Source organism: Manduca sexta, chromosome 12 (assembly GCF_014839805.1).
Source record: "Manduca sexta isolate Smith_Timp_Sample1 chromosome 12, JHU_Msex_v1.0, whole genome shotgun sequence".
Lineage (NCBI taxonomy): Eukaryota > Metazoa > Arthropoda > Insecta > Lepidoptera > Sphingidae > Manduca > Manduca sexta.
The window spans coordinates 6,815,038-6,831,130 of record NC_051126.1 but is presented as its reverse complement, the minus strand read 5'-3'; the positions used below and the strand labels follow the sequence as shown (position 1 = coordinate 6,831,130).

General features: G+C 33.4%; 1 protein-coding gene across 2 annotated transcripts in view; it reads right to left on the bottom strand.

Annotated features, from left to right (window-relative positions):
- The window catches only part of LOC115440384, a 183,032-nt gene that overhangs the window by 87,438 nt on the left and 79,501 nt on the right, over nucleotides 1-16,093 (bottom strand). For both annotated transcript variants that reach the window (XM_030164659.2, XM_030164660.2), the window contains exon 2: nucleotides 5,850-5,912. The gene's annotated coding sequence lies outside the window, so the exon portion shown is untranslated. The remainder of the gene's footprint in view (nucleotides 1-5,849; nucleotides 5,913-16,093) is intronic.

The following is a 16,093-nucleotide window of genomic DNA, read 5'->3' as shown; positions in this document are numbered from 1 at the left end:
ATGGGTTGTGTTATATGCTTGTTACGCACTGTCAAAATAACGTGCGGGATAGAGAATAAGGCCCCTGGTTTCGAAATTGTATATTTTTTTATAAAATTTACACTACCAATAATTTAAATAATATATTAACCAACCATACAATATTCAATTTAAAAGCCAGTAAATAGAGCAGCCATTGCAATAACAATTATATTGTAATTTATAATTCGGTCGTAAACAAATGAATGGCGAGCTGTCAAAGCTTTGAAGCCTATGCAAATACAGTCAGCAAACAATCAGTGTTTGATGAAATCTGTTTTGTGCCAATATAATTATCTTGTGGCAATAAGTTAATCAGAGCATGATATTCGTGTTAAGAAATAATATTACGTGATATTTGATAGACAAAACGTTTTGTAAAGTTGTAAATGTATGTCATGTAAAACTAGGAAATGATAATCAAAGATCTTCAAATATCCTCAGATCTACCGCTGGTAGAGAAGTCCTGATAACTTCTTAAAAAAAAAAGACCTTCACGGTACCAGAGCAGCACCGTTTCGCTAGCTTCATTAGATCCTGAAGTCTAATCCCAATAACGATGGGGAATCTAACTTACTTAGTTTACCTTCCCTGGGGTAAACGGTGCATGGCGATGTTTCCCGCTTTAAAGGGTGTCTAGATTAGCTGACTGCGGTGTGCAATGTTAATGCCAGGAACTTGTATATATGCTAATTGTTTATTTCATTAGCACTGTACAATCTTGTTTTCTTTTTAGAAACATTACAGCAGAATTTTTAAAGAGTTTGGGCAAGGAAGATTATTAGCAAATAGCAATAGATTATACTGTAATGCCTGTGTCGATTTTCGAGATATGAGATGCTCATCATCATCATTTCAGTCGGGAATCGTCCACTGCCGGACATAGACCTCCCCCATTGAGCGCCACAGGGACCGGTTCTGGGACGCCCTCATCCATCGGACTCCGGCGACCCTCACCAGATAGTCGCTCCATCTCGTGGGGGGCCTGCCTACGCTGCGTCTCCCGGTTCGTGGCCGCCACTCCAGAACTTTTGCCCACTGCCACTTGAGTTTCGCAACTCTAAGGGCTACAGGCGCTGAAATGCTACAGAATATAAAAAGTACCCATATTTTAAAAGCGTAAAATCTGTTCTTACTAAACGAAAAATGTTGGGATAGCAATGTTCGTTATCGAAGCGGCAGAAGTTTTTAATCATGGAAATAAAGTAATGTTGGCAAACTAACTTGATAGACGCGAAAAAAACGCCGACCAGCTTCAAAACCTGGACATGGATTTAGACGAAAAAGTGGGTCAACCCAGAACTGAATGTAAAGTTTAATCAGGCCAGCCAATACTTCGAAAAAACTGTTCCAATTGTTTTGCCAGCGTTGACAACCGTCATGGAACACATGTGGAAACTAAAAAATGTTCTAATTGTGAAAGAGCACATTTTTAAAAGCAACCCTTGTGTGCAGACGGCGCGTAGTGAATCCAGTATCCTTTATAGTTGGTAGTTTGATTCGTTTTATTTGTTGCCGGGTATTTTCCGATCCCCATTCGCATGAATCAAACCGTACCGACTCATTTATTTGATACCGACCGACAACCTACACCCACACCCGCTACGTACATTGGGTAATGTAGTTTTGCGTGATCAAATGTAGGGTTAGCATTTTAAATATTAACGTTTTCATTCGAAATGCTTTTTGGGTAAATTGCCTGGGCTGATTCCTTATGCCACACGTTATTTTGTCAATTCATAATACGCACGTAACGCATCTCATCGTGTTTAGGACACTTGAAATTGGCGTATAGAATACTATTCTGCGCTAATTTCATGAAGATAACGTAAACCGGCCGTGCTATGAGTTTAAATTTTTATAGAGAATAAGCCACTGTATTTTGCTGTTGTTCTACGAATCGTTCTTTAATATTAACATATTAATGAATAATCTGAAAAAAAAATGGTTTTAATTATTTATTTATTTGGTAGTTAATTTGAAATCCAACCGTCTAAGATTTAGATCGAATGAAACTAGCAACCTTAATATCGTCAAGTCTCTTTTGATAGTATAAAATTAGACTCAAATTAAGCTACCCAATTAACGCAGGTGCGGCGGCCCGGCCAAGACAGTTAATTCCCTCGATTTCTATTATAGAAATTTTACAAATACAAGATCTTATTTCATTAACCTAATGCAAGGTTAGCGAACACGGTTCTGAGATACAAACTTTGCGACTAAACAACTTATGAACGTTACATGCTCAACAAAATCAAGAGAAAGGTACTCGACTTTTTAATTTCACCTATCTAAGTAGAAAATAGGTGTCTCTAAACCAGTTCGGGGCGTGATTAGCGATAGACTTTCCAAAATTAATTAAAAGTCGCCGAGTTCAGGGCTCGGGGGCTTGTGGGGACGAACGTGCCCAAAATACTTTTCAACTTCCGCTTTGTTCTATTATTTTTGTCTGAACACCCATTAAAATTACTTTTAGGAAAGAAAGATTTGTGCGCACGTGCATATCAGCCCACTTTGTTACATTAACACGTATAAAAACAAAATAAAGTGCCTTAAACCATAAATAAATAAAATAAAATACTCTATTTATCACGTAGGCGAACAAAGTTGCACTTATGATACGTCAAAACAAAGCATAAGAATAATTATTATTATTTCTAAACAACTATTAAAATTACTTATATAACTATGGACATTTTAAATTAGGGATAAAATTTATAATAAAAACAAGGTACAAACCAAAGTAACCAGCTCGGGCTGGCAAGTAGGGGGAAATAGAAGGATAACGCGTCGCGATCCTCACCGGCGAGGACATGAGCCCTAACCTAGCTAACCTACCAGCCTTTCACTAGCTACCTAAGTGATGACTACTCGAAGACTACCATAATCAAAGATTTTAACTGTTTGGTAGTTTTAACTATCCGTCCAGGATTGATAGAATTGACAATGCATTTGATAACTTTTAATGTAAATACTTTATCTCCTACACATTAAATAAACTGTAGGTTGATTCCCTATGCTACTCGCGATAACACACCGTAAACGCGTGTTGTCAAAACAAGCTCTAAACACAAACGCGTTTCATACACGCGCCACGATGTGTAATTGAAAAATAGGTATTGTGTATGCCATACGATAGGTTGTCTATGCTTAATATTTTTTATATTACGATGTGTTAATGCGTTCAGAAATCTTTCATCCCCTCGAATCGGCAAGTATCGGTTTTTTGAAAAGGGTTTTTTGTTTGTATTCGTGATATTAAATGATGTAACTCGAATAAATCACTGCCAAACTTTATTTAATCCCATTTTTGTATATACTTAAATGTAAGAAACATGAAAGGAATATAAAAATAATTTAAAGAAATTTCTGTAGATTGTGATTGTTTTCAAACGAAAAAATAAAACTTCAAAATTATTGTCAAATGTCAATGTCATTGACTTATTTACTTGATTTGTTTACTAAAGCCACATTTTAAAAATTGAATTGAATTGATATATTGAATGCTACTGAAGATTTTACACGAATGCTGTTATATGAATAATAGTAAATGCTGTTGTGCTTATGCAGTTTATGTTAAATTGGCGCTAACAACGTATATTAATAGGAATTCTACGGACCTTCCATTATAAAATTTGTTGCAAAATCGACAAGGCATTAACTCAATTTCTTTTTTTATTTAGTTAAATAATGTGACGAGGATGCCGTTTACCTGATGATAAGCGATACGACCGCCCATAAACAGTTACAATGCCATCCGGAACTTTGAATTGTAAAGCACTATGTGACGTTCCACAGTAGGTTTTCAGAATGAGACAAAGATTTTAGGTCTTATAAAGTAATTACGCTAGTTACAATTTCCTCTAAACTGGTACACATCAGTGCATGGACACAGTTTAACTTGGCTATAGAAATAGACATTGCCGTAGACACCTTATAACTATTAAGACAGACACTCACATATAACAGACTTACCAACAATAATTAAAATAAGTGTATATTGCCTATTAAACGTTACTTTTTAAAATTTATAGCTCTATTACCTAGTAACTTCTATTTGCCGCTCAACCGGCATTAATCTTTTGGAATAAAAAGTACTCTATTCAATCCACAGCTCACTGTCTGAGTACCATATTTCATACACATTCATTTAGTTATTAAGGTGAAACTGATTAATTAACAAACATTCAAACTCATGTATAGAAATTTTACTTAAGTATATTATGTTATCTAAGACTGAACAACAAATAAAACAAAAATAATGTGTTGTTAAAACTGAGTATATTTTACTATTATTTATTTGGAATATCTTGCATTACATTCACTATCCTGTAAAAGAAATTATTTTATTATTACATTTGATATTATCAGTTTTGTTAACATTAGTATTCAATGTAAGATGCCTTTGGTCTCCTAAAATAAAAAGGAAGTGTTTGTACAAACAATTTTAGATTTAACATGATTACATACTTTTGTTTGTAATTGTGTAAAATTATTGGGATTACCTACATGAAATTTTTGCTTTGTTTCCCTGGATCGATATTCACATTTAGAAGATTTTGATATTTAATTTAAAGCTGGCTAAGCCCTTGATTAAGACCTCTACCAATTACTTATAACAACAATAATGTATAACTAGTAAAAATTTCTTCAATAATCTTTATTGTTATCAAACTTTATAGGTACAAAACTTTCACCACAAAGAAACTACATAGTATTAATTGTAATGTACATAATTAAGAAAACATTGTTTAAAAGATACCTTCATTAGTGTTTTATATTTGTTTGGCCTATCTATTTACTAATAGAAATATTACATCGAAGTAATAAAAATAAACTTGATTGACCTCAATTGTTGTCAAAAGTCGGGTTGCCAGTAGTAAAGTAGCTTATTTTTCACCGCTGAGCCCATAACACAAATTTGACTATCAAGATACAAAAACATAGGTTTGAATATTAATTCGATCATTTAGGATTTATGTTTGTTTTTGTTTCTGATAAGGTAGAATATTATATTTGAGTTTTCACGATGTAAAGAGGATACTATCGTCAATAGAAATTATACAGTCGTTGTATCTAAATAATTAATTTGTCTAAACGCGCATAGACGCGCTGGATTGCCGCACGTTATTTTGACAATTCGTAACATGCCCGTAAGGCGGATGTGTCACACCTCATCGTGTTCATGAAATGTCAAATTAGCATCCAGAATACTCTTACACAGTCATAACACGAAGTTAACGAAACACGCCGTGTTACAAGTTCGACATTGTCGTAGAGAATCATGCCCCTGTATAGTCATCGTAACATAAATTTATACAACGGGAATGCCAATGCTAATAAGTTATGGACGAAGAAAATTGAACAGAAAAATGTTGTTAATCGAATTATAAACGCCGTATAATAGCTGAAACATTGCGCAGGAGACCATTAAATCAAATTAACTAGGCACAACTAGAATATTACAAATTTCCGTAGTGATAAAAGTAATTAGTCATTGTATAGCAAAATGAGTAAAGTTTTGCACAACGCTTACTTAGTGTCGATTTTATTTCGTTCGAAAAAGCGTACGGCCGCCGTGCATGACGCGCCACGGTCTGCTGAACACACGAGCGTTCACCTAACCTACAGCACAATGCACCACTATTTATTAACCTCAAATTAAAATCTGTTATCGCCAGATAACGCTTTACTAAAGGATAAAATATTATTAATTTATATTAGAACCTATGTATCGCGGTAAACCGTCAAAAGATTAATAATTGTGGACAATATTTATTAGACGTGATAATTCTGTTTTCGAAATGGAAATTTGAAAAAAGAATACTTACATTACAATGTAAGAATATCCCACAGCAAATCACTTCTTGAACTCCACCAAGATTGTGAAATACCTGTAACAAGAAAAAAAATATAAATACAAATCTTTATTGACAGTCTTTTCAAGATTAAACAACTAAGACTAGTAAAATATTTGTTCCATTTTTGAACGTAACTTGGACTTCAAATAAACGAAGAACTGTATATTTATTTAAAAATAGAAATTAAAATTGCAAAATGTATAACCAAAAGTTTTCCATCATAAATAAATTTGAAACAGATGTTCCGCGAGCAAATAAATTGATAAATTAACCATATCTAATTACCGCTGTTTACATTACGCCAAATTGAAAATCAACGGGATCAAAATGAAAAACAATGCTTAATATGAAATCAAATTTGCAAATGATAATAAGTTTAAAACTCAAATTGCCGTCTGTCCGCGATTTTCATCGACTACATAAAATATTCACAGTAAAATTTTAATGAATCGTCAGTGCGTTGTTTTTAATTACTGCTCACAGTTGATGCACACAGGTGCCGATAATGTATGTCCACGTCTATACGCTATGTTCACAATATTTATTATATCAAATGACGTTTAAATTTATAAATTTCACATCACATTCTACTTAGCATTCATTTTATTTAATTATAAAGCGTTCGTTTCATTTCGTTGTAACCATTGAAAATTCATTCCTGATCATTTGCACGTCCGTTTTTACTTCATTTTGAGCGCAGTTACGCAGTATAATTAATATTAAATACACGTTAATATTTGTATTATATATATTACCATATAATATCTCATTAATTAAAGTTTTTGGATGTTCTCATTTGCTAATATTTTAAAATCATACATAATATTTTATTTACATTAATACTTTTAAATAAAATTTAATAAATGCATCGTAAGGAGAGCATTGTTTCATCTCACCACCCCACGACATCAAACAGCGTCCATGAGCAAAATGACCACGCTTCAGACGTTGCATCTTCAGACGTTCTGGATAAAGCATAATCATGTTCAAAGCCATAATAAAACCGTATATCTTAAAACTTATCGGAAACATTCCGTACACCGCGTACCATAAAAACAGTATGATAGAGGGTGAAAATCAAACAGATTTATTTCGAAAACTATTTGTCAATAAAGCAAACAAGTGTAAAATACAAACATCACGTTTTATCCCCTTAGGGATTAGTGCAACTAAGGCACCCACTTTTCGCCAAGTATTTTCTGTCACATGGTGTAACAAAGCGCAAGCCTATCGTCATATTGTGCGCAAATTCAAAACTCCGATCTGACACAGCAGAAAAACTCAATATCACTTTGCCTGATCAAGGATTCGAACCCAGAACATCAGAGCAGTGGGTATATCGCGTAGAAAATATAGGTACTTTCCCACCGAGTCATTTACCTATATAATAACAAAATCTACTACGCATTATACACAAAAATGATGACATGACGCAGTTGGTTGCCTTATCTGGTAATAATTTCAATCTATATTATATTTTCATTCTGTAAATTCCTTTTTATCCTGTTTTAGTTTCATCCATGCCATTTGCGGAAATGATTACAGTGGTAAATGTCTTAGCTAGAGGTTCGTATTGATCGCAACTTCTTGTTTTACACCAAATAATCACACGGTATCCATTAATATCAATAAAACGTGGACAGTGTCCGGAGCTCCACGTTTTAATTTCGCTAAAAGCGTCCATCTCATTGTGGTCGGGCCGATGATTCGGAATTACCGGTCCTCCATACAATACGTATGTTTCGATCAATGTTATGCACTTAGATGTTGTGACGAATGTCTGTGTTTTGTACCAATATATTTGTAAGCGACAATAGCATGATAATAATTTTATCCTTTGCGATACTAAGTTGCATACATATTTAAAATCAGCACTTTCGCTTATTGTTTTAAACTAGTTAAAATTTTTCGAAAAGAAAATGTCTCTTAAGTCAATTAGCTTTTTAACCGTCTATGTTTATTTATATATTTCAATACCAGTGACTGTTACCGCGCAATACTCCTAGTTTGACTGCAACATAGCCAACACATGAAATACCGTGTACCGCGACTCTCAGGAGCTTTCTAACGAGCATTCTGACTTAAAACGAAAGTCATTCCACTGATCCCTATAATCCTTTTGTACTCCCGTACAATCCAGAAGTTTATTGTTGTGTCTCATTTGGTACATATCAGATACATTTTATTTTTGCAGCGAATTTAATGGAGAGAAAATGGGTTGAAAAAGTATCTGTAGTGTTAAATTTATAAAGAACAAGATGGTCTCTAACGACTGTAATGTTTGGTTCTCTCAGTATGTAGCTAGTGGCTACATTTAAATGGCTTTAATGGTAATTTAAGTAGACTTTACTACATATGAATCTACATATACATACTATGTAACATAAATATCTTATGTCATATTCGAAACTGCGGTAATAAAAATGTTTTATTTACGAAAGCATGCTTTTAAACTACGGTATTTTGTGCAAATCGCTGCCTTTCTATATGATTTTGATAATAAAAACTTATATTTTACTTTGGTTTTCAAATACTTTGCCTTCATAGTCACGAGCCTCAGCTACGTAGGCAATTGGTTAGCTGAGTGACGGGGTCCAATAATACTTAACTATTGATTTTTAATACACAACTAAATTATCCCGAATTGGTTCTCGAAAGGAAGATGACATGATGTGCATTGTAAAAGTCGAGTCTAATTGTTAATAAGTAGTTTAAATATTGAATTAGGAGAAGTGTAGGCCCGCTATTTGTAATTTAATAAAAATCCTTTTAACCCTGCTACCAACCGTTACATTTCATTTAAAATATTTGCATGTCTAACTAACTAAGATGAGCAACTCAAGACTTTTCTAATTGGTACATAATCGAATTAGCACCAAAAAGCATAGGCTGAACGAGCAAGCTAGTTAACTAAAGGATGAATTTAAATTGTGTTTAAGTAAACCAACAGACCCAAGGCCCAAAACTGTGTACACTTTTGAATTACGTTATGAAGCCGGCATAATTTTAATATAGGAAAACAAACATGTCCAAATAAATTATTCTACAGGGATTTACACATCCTCTTTAGTTATTTATTGTCGTATAACATTTGTTTGATTAAAGGCATTATGACCGTTTAAGTCAAATTATTAACAATATAAACACCTACGATAGTTTTACTTTCTAAAAACATTTATATTTATCTGGTTTCACTAATCCCCTGCGACGTATAAAAGTTATTACCGTCTCATTGCAAATGTATTCAAATTTATGACAGATGTTGAATACTAGAGACAGTACATGCTCTCATATGGTAATATAACTAATAAAACTATCTACTCAAAATGTTCGCAGTCTGTGACTATTTACTTAGCAAGCGTCGCTGAATTGTTTTAATACCGAAAACTATGGCGAATACGAAAATTGTGAGAAAATTGTTATGCAAATGTAAAGTGATGTTTAAAGGAGTACTTATTTAATGGATTATAATGTATTGAGACCACGTCCCGTCAAACTTAGTGTAGGACGCCCTCCAGCAAGGTGGAGTGACGATCTGCGAAAGGTCGCTGGCAGGAATAGATGAGTCAGGCCGAAGACAGGGTAAAATGGCGCATATTGGAGGAGGGCTTTGTCCAGCAGTGGACAAAGATATAGGCTGATGATGATGGAAGTGGAATTGTAATTTTATCCAGTTTCAAGTCATCATAGCGATGGCCTGTCGTATGCTGATTGCAATTATATCCGTTGATAGACTTGGGCGAAAACTGTCGCTCAATTCAAATAATAATCAAAAGTCAATACTTTTTTCGATATCCAGAATATTTAGTTGTTCAGAATAACTGAGTGGAACATTTTTAGTTATATAATGTTATGTAGTAAATCTATGAGTCGAGAACGATTAATAAAATAAACGATGCACTTACGCTACGCTGAAGTGAACTCGTGCCTACACGAACGCATGGAATTTACTTAATTTTTATTTAAAATGCAGAATATTCGATTTGGAAAATGAATTACGAAGTACTTTAGTAGTTCATAAATGCTTTTACGTTCGGATTTATTAGTGGTTCAATATTTGTCGTTTATTATTCAGTTCTTACGACATAATAACATTTTTTTTACTTTTATAGTTCTCAATGTACAGTTTTATTGACGTGCACCTACTATGTTCTATCTTTGCACCACCTCAGGTTCACTGGTAGAGAATGCCTCTGGCATTAAGTCCGTCTTTGCATGTTTTGTATGAAGTTCAATAAATAAATAAATAAACATGCCTACGGATGTACTCTTGTATTTTGTCTATTGCTCTATTATTGTGATAAATATCAAACATTTTTATTATTGAAATTATTTATGATGTAGTTAGATTATATAAAAACGGAAAAAAATGTAGCTATAAACTAAAATAAAAAGAGAAATAGTTTGCACATTACTAAATTAAACCTTATCGGCACCGTCTCAATAAAACATCTTATCCAACTGGTCTAACTGTTTAAGGTCAGAATTTAGTAGGGTCACACCCAGACGTTTTATCAGCCTTTCTAGCTTGATATTGTCCGTCTTGAATACAGCTCGAATCGACATTCATTTAAAACAACGTATGTTATATATTAAATTACTATTTTATCTCAGTTCTTATCTTACTAATATATTACTAATGTAATCTAACTTATTATAAATGCAAAAGTTTATGAAAATATTTATATGTTTTTAGAAGTAAACGCAAAAACAACTCAACGTATTTGGATAATATTTGTGGCACACGAGTACAACACAATGGCAAAGCGTCTTAATAACCCGAATCCTGCCGGCTTACTTTTCGTAAATGATGTAAAATCTAATTATAATTAGAACGATTTCTAGATAGCATTTATGCATATTATTAGTACCTATAAGTTGTGTCGGGTTTGTTTTCGGAAAATTTCAACCTTCGCCACTGGTAAACCACGTCCTGGATTAAGACATGGGCTTATTATTATCTCGGCAATTTGCTTTCATGGGTAATAGTGTTTTTTTTTGTGTACCTTACATTATAATATTTCGTAAAAATTACGACTTGTGTTGTACAAATATCGCAGTAAAGTTTTAGGTCTTTCTCAGGTTCTTCTTCAAGGTTACTTTATTATAACTGTATTTCTTGTGATACAATACAGCAATAGTTAATATAATGTATTAAGCATATTTAGAAATTTTCTCGTATTAACAAATCCGCTCTGTGTAGTTCATTATGATATTAATAAGTTCGTTATTAGGTACTTCTCATAAATTATATACTTGGACCGGACTGTTTCCGATCAAATTTTCTATTTTATCTCCTCGTAAGAAGCTATTTCATTGGTAATAGATTACTTACAGATTACAGTTATAAATTACATGATTTGTCAGTATAAAAAAACGGGATTTCTTTTTATAAGAACTTTATGGCATTTATATCGTTCAATAAAATATTTTTAATACTTTATTCACGACATAAATGCATTTAAAAAAATATTTGGCTTTTTATGCTTCAGTAAACTTTACCATTGACACTGGCATAACATAGCAGCTTTTGCCAGTAATAACCACCAAAATTGCCGCTTTTGCAAAACTAAATAATCAACTAAAATGCAGTACCTTTACTATATTTAAATACATCAAACAGACGATGGTAGGTAATTTCAAAAACCATAAACGTAACAGTAAAGATTTACAACTTTAATAAAGACAAAGATATAATCCAATAAACAAGTTTTAATTTAATTATTCGCTTAATAGGCCGACGTTAGCGAAACGCGTGTCGGTGGCGAGCACTGAGCACTCCAAATGGGAAAACAATTAAATGCTGAAAGTTAGAACAACCGCACTTGTGTTTGCGATACAAACGATACACACAGTGTATATTTATATCAGTAACACCGTTCTGCAGTGCTCAATTAATTAGAGATCTCAAAGGGAATACTTTTATTACTTTTCCAAATGAATTGTTTCGTAGTTTTAGTTAGGTAGAATCAGTTCTCCTAAAGCGATGTTATATTGTGTTTTCCGTTTTATAAATTAGAAAATTCAATTTAAATTTCAGTTGAACAGAGAAAATACCAATCTGAACAATTTTATTTTTAATATATTAAACTAGCCGATTGCTCAATTTCTCTCAGAACTTAGAATTTAAGGCATAACCTGGAAGTACATTGCATTATTTTGTAACTACAGACGTTATGTTCATTATTTAGAATTCAAAGCACCTGTACTGGAAGTGCAGTGTGGTAGTTACTCTGTAACTGCCGAGGTTATGTCTCATGATGGCCAGTTATCTCAATATCAACGGGCTTGAAACTGGAAGACCATAATACTTCCTCAATGTTTGTCAGCAGTATTAAGCAAAACCTAGGACGATAAATTGTTCTTTTTTCTTTCTTTATCTACGTAGACGAATACTCGCAACCGAAAGATCAAACACCTAATCAAGATATTTTAAGGACGGAATCTTGGTAAATAAACAAAGCTTTATTCATAAACACACACTATTCTACCGCTGTGGGTGCGAGCAAGAACAGGCAGCGTACAATTGAGAACAATCACTTGCCTTTAAATAAATTCTTTAACCCTGACCAAGAATTCAGTAAACTTGTTTCGCAAATACGTATAATCTGATTTGACCTTTTTAATGTACAGCAAACAATATATGATATCACATAATGAGTAAGACAAATTAAGACTCTGAAAATAAACTGTCGATGACAATAAAAACAAAACTTGGCGCAGAATTTTCTGCTTTATATTTTTTAATCAATCAGCCGTTACTCATGAGTCATTGTAGACTAAATTCATTGTCAATTAAAACTTAAAATAACAAAACCATGAAAAGCTAACACAAAAATTATTGTAACACAATTTTGGTCCATGGGTACCGATTCCAAAAAGTACTCCTTTAAGTTAATTATCACATACCTACACTTGTAATAATACAATTGTGAGAAATATACTATGTGATGACAACGTTTACTTTTTTAATTGCATATTACTATTTAAGATTAATAACCAATATCATAAGGAATATCGCAGATAAATAAAATTGAGAACAAAACGCTCACTTTTAAAAAGAAAAGATCTTTATTTTTTTACATCACCTGACTAATCTCACTTAGAATACATTCTATTTCAATAATCTATAAACCAAGTGCTCAGATAGTTCCACTGTTGTTGCTAACAGCCCTTTGCAAGATGTCGCTCCATTTAGCCGCAATCACGGTACGTTTGCCTAAACCTTCTGCATTTAGAGATCCTTTAATCTAAGTATTTGTTATTCCACCTCTTCAACACAAAACAGAACAATGATATTTTTATTGTTTTAATGTTGAAATCAGAAACTATAGCTTTTTAAGGCGTCGCACAGATTATCAAATTCTTGCCGTATAATGCTACTATGAAACTGATGGTTCCTTCATCGACTATCTGTTTCAGAGTAATGCAATATTCCTCGGCACCAAGTTGCATTATCTGCGCAGCGTCTAATATTTCTATAGAGATCAGTGGCTAAGATTGCGGATTATTTTATTGTTAAACAAAGGCCCGGCTGTGACATATAACGTTCAGTTAGATTTCATTAGCATTACATTCCGAGAGAACGGGGCGAGTACACCTTGCGATGGAATTGAAGGTCTGCCTGTCGAGAGGGCACTAACTATTGTTTCATACATAGTCTGCCTTATTTAATAGATTATTCTAGATCGCAGTTATTTTTTGTATTAGTAGTGTAACAACAATGGTAGGACCGTAAGCTATTTACTTTTAACTTAAACTTAATTTTCTCCAAGATCTTGTACTATATCTTGATATTGTTCATCGCTTATTTTAGATATAATAGTACATCTATAATATTGTGGACTTCCTTACGTAAATCAGTACGCTAGTACGTTTTAAGACATGCCAGTAGCTATACTGGCATGTTATAACGTTATGTCAACCCGCAACTGTTAAAATGCGATTTATTTCTCCCAAATATTCACTTCGTTCACTCGTTTGAATTTTAGGAACTGAAAAATAACTAATTTTTTTATTCTTGAAGAACTGGGTTTAAATTAACGTACTAACAATTTTAAGATTATTGTATCTCTGTCCGGAAAGTATTTAGTTTAACTAAAAACATAATAATAAACATCTACGAAATATTTAAGGTGTTCCCTGTTCAAGTCGAACAAAGCTTATATTTGGCTCAAATGCTTATGCTAATAGTAATAGAAGTTAATAACTCCCCATACTTATTAATAACTATACTGTAATACCGAACGAGTTCTACTTAACATTCAGTTGTGGCCGACTAAATATTAAATAAGCATTTTCGAGGCAACGCTTAATCGTGCGATGAACGGAATTATTCGAATAATGTTGTTATCTTTTATCGTAACAGTTTATAAACTAATTACAATGATAACGATGGGCGGAAAATTCAGATAAATATGATAAGAGGCTACAGGTAAAATTCGTCCGAAATTTACACAAAACTAAAACGTTAATTGCACGAACTACAAAAGTCAACCAGATGATTTAGACAATAAAAAGAATAAGCCAAAATGAGCAATAACAACTCAAAGCTAATAAAACTGTTCCATCACTCGCACAAATGGTGAAATTCAAAACGGCACATCAAAATGTAAAGCCGTCTAGCTTGAATAGAGACTTTTATGATTCCGTACGAAATCCGTATTGCCGAAAGTAGTTACTATCGTGCGTAGTAGTCATCTGCGACAGATTTGTGCGCGTATGTATGGCAGACTTAGGGTCAACGCCGGATATTGCGTTAGGTCAGACAAATTGGGATCAACCAGTGAATATATTACGGTCCCCTCTGGTAGGCATTGGTTTGTTAATCGTTTCCAGTTATTTATGGCTGTTTTAACTGTTTATCTTTGGGGTACGTTTGACGTAGTTCGTACATTTTGATTATTAGTTTGTGTATTCGCTCGAGGTTTGATAGTTAAAAGCAATTTCAGATTTAGTGTTCTAATTCCCACAGCATTCTAATCGAGGTACATTTGTTGACTACATTGTATAGTTTTGAATAAACATAGTTGTCAACGTAACGATTTGCGATTTCTGATCTTTAATCAAACTCCTAGACTAATGCATATTACGTGCCCATTATGACCTTAGTAAAGCAATTCGTCGCAACTTCCATGCCATTATCTCCCAATTTACTAGAAGATGTATCAACGTGTGCACTGAATTACAAACTTGTAATCTTATAAAGGCTGGGGCGGGGCGTTAACGAGTTTTCTCCCTAAACGTAAAAGCTTGCTAATTTAAACTTATGATAGATTTTAGAGCGACTCATGCTGCCATTTTCATTATGAAATTAGGTTATGATCGGCTAAAGGGGATGTGATGCCAGATCCTTAGGCTTTCTTTGTACTGTGTTTTATATTGCTACGTGTTGAAAGTTCTTTACTATGTTTCAAATAACCAATTGTGTATAAGCATAGTTTTCAACTAAAAAAGACCAAGTTCGAACTTAAATCCACACTTGTAACATTTATTTTACGCATTTATTACCGGAAATGGTGTAATAAACACTATTCCCTACGCATACACATCTTACAACGTATCTTTACACAACATTGAACTTACTATCCACTATGTTCAGGACAAACAAAAATGAGTATAGACCGTAATCGTATGAGGGAAGAAAGCAATTTCCGATACAAATGAACCTATACTGTAGGTAGTTTACTAAACAAATATCTAACAAGGTAAAAAGAAACGGCCAAGTGTCCTAATCATTACGAAAATAACCAGTTTTTCACCACTCTCCTGCACAAAGTGGGCTGTAAACATAAATTGTAGGGTCTGAATAAATTGCGTTCCGACTCTAATGTATTCTATACAGCGCGAGCGTTACGTGTCACTCAAATGAATTCAACTAAATGAAACTTTTCGCGTGCTTTTCATATATATTACACTTTAATCAGTTTGAATTAAGATGCAATTTGTCGCAGGTGTTGGTACAAGTACACGTCATGGCACTTTTAAAGTGTTTTATGTTTGGCATAAGATCTAATGAGCACCTCGTTACGTTTACAACTTAATCAGCAAAAAGGTTATTATCAAACATTTTCAGAACTCGAATTACTTTGATTCCGTCGTATACTACACCATTCTATAATATAGAATATCGTGTATCTATTCGTGCGTCTAGAGTCCTTGAACAAACACACGATGACAAAGCCTCAAATCAATGTGTTTCTGTGATCCATATC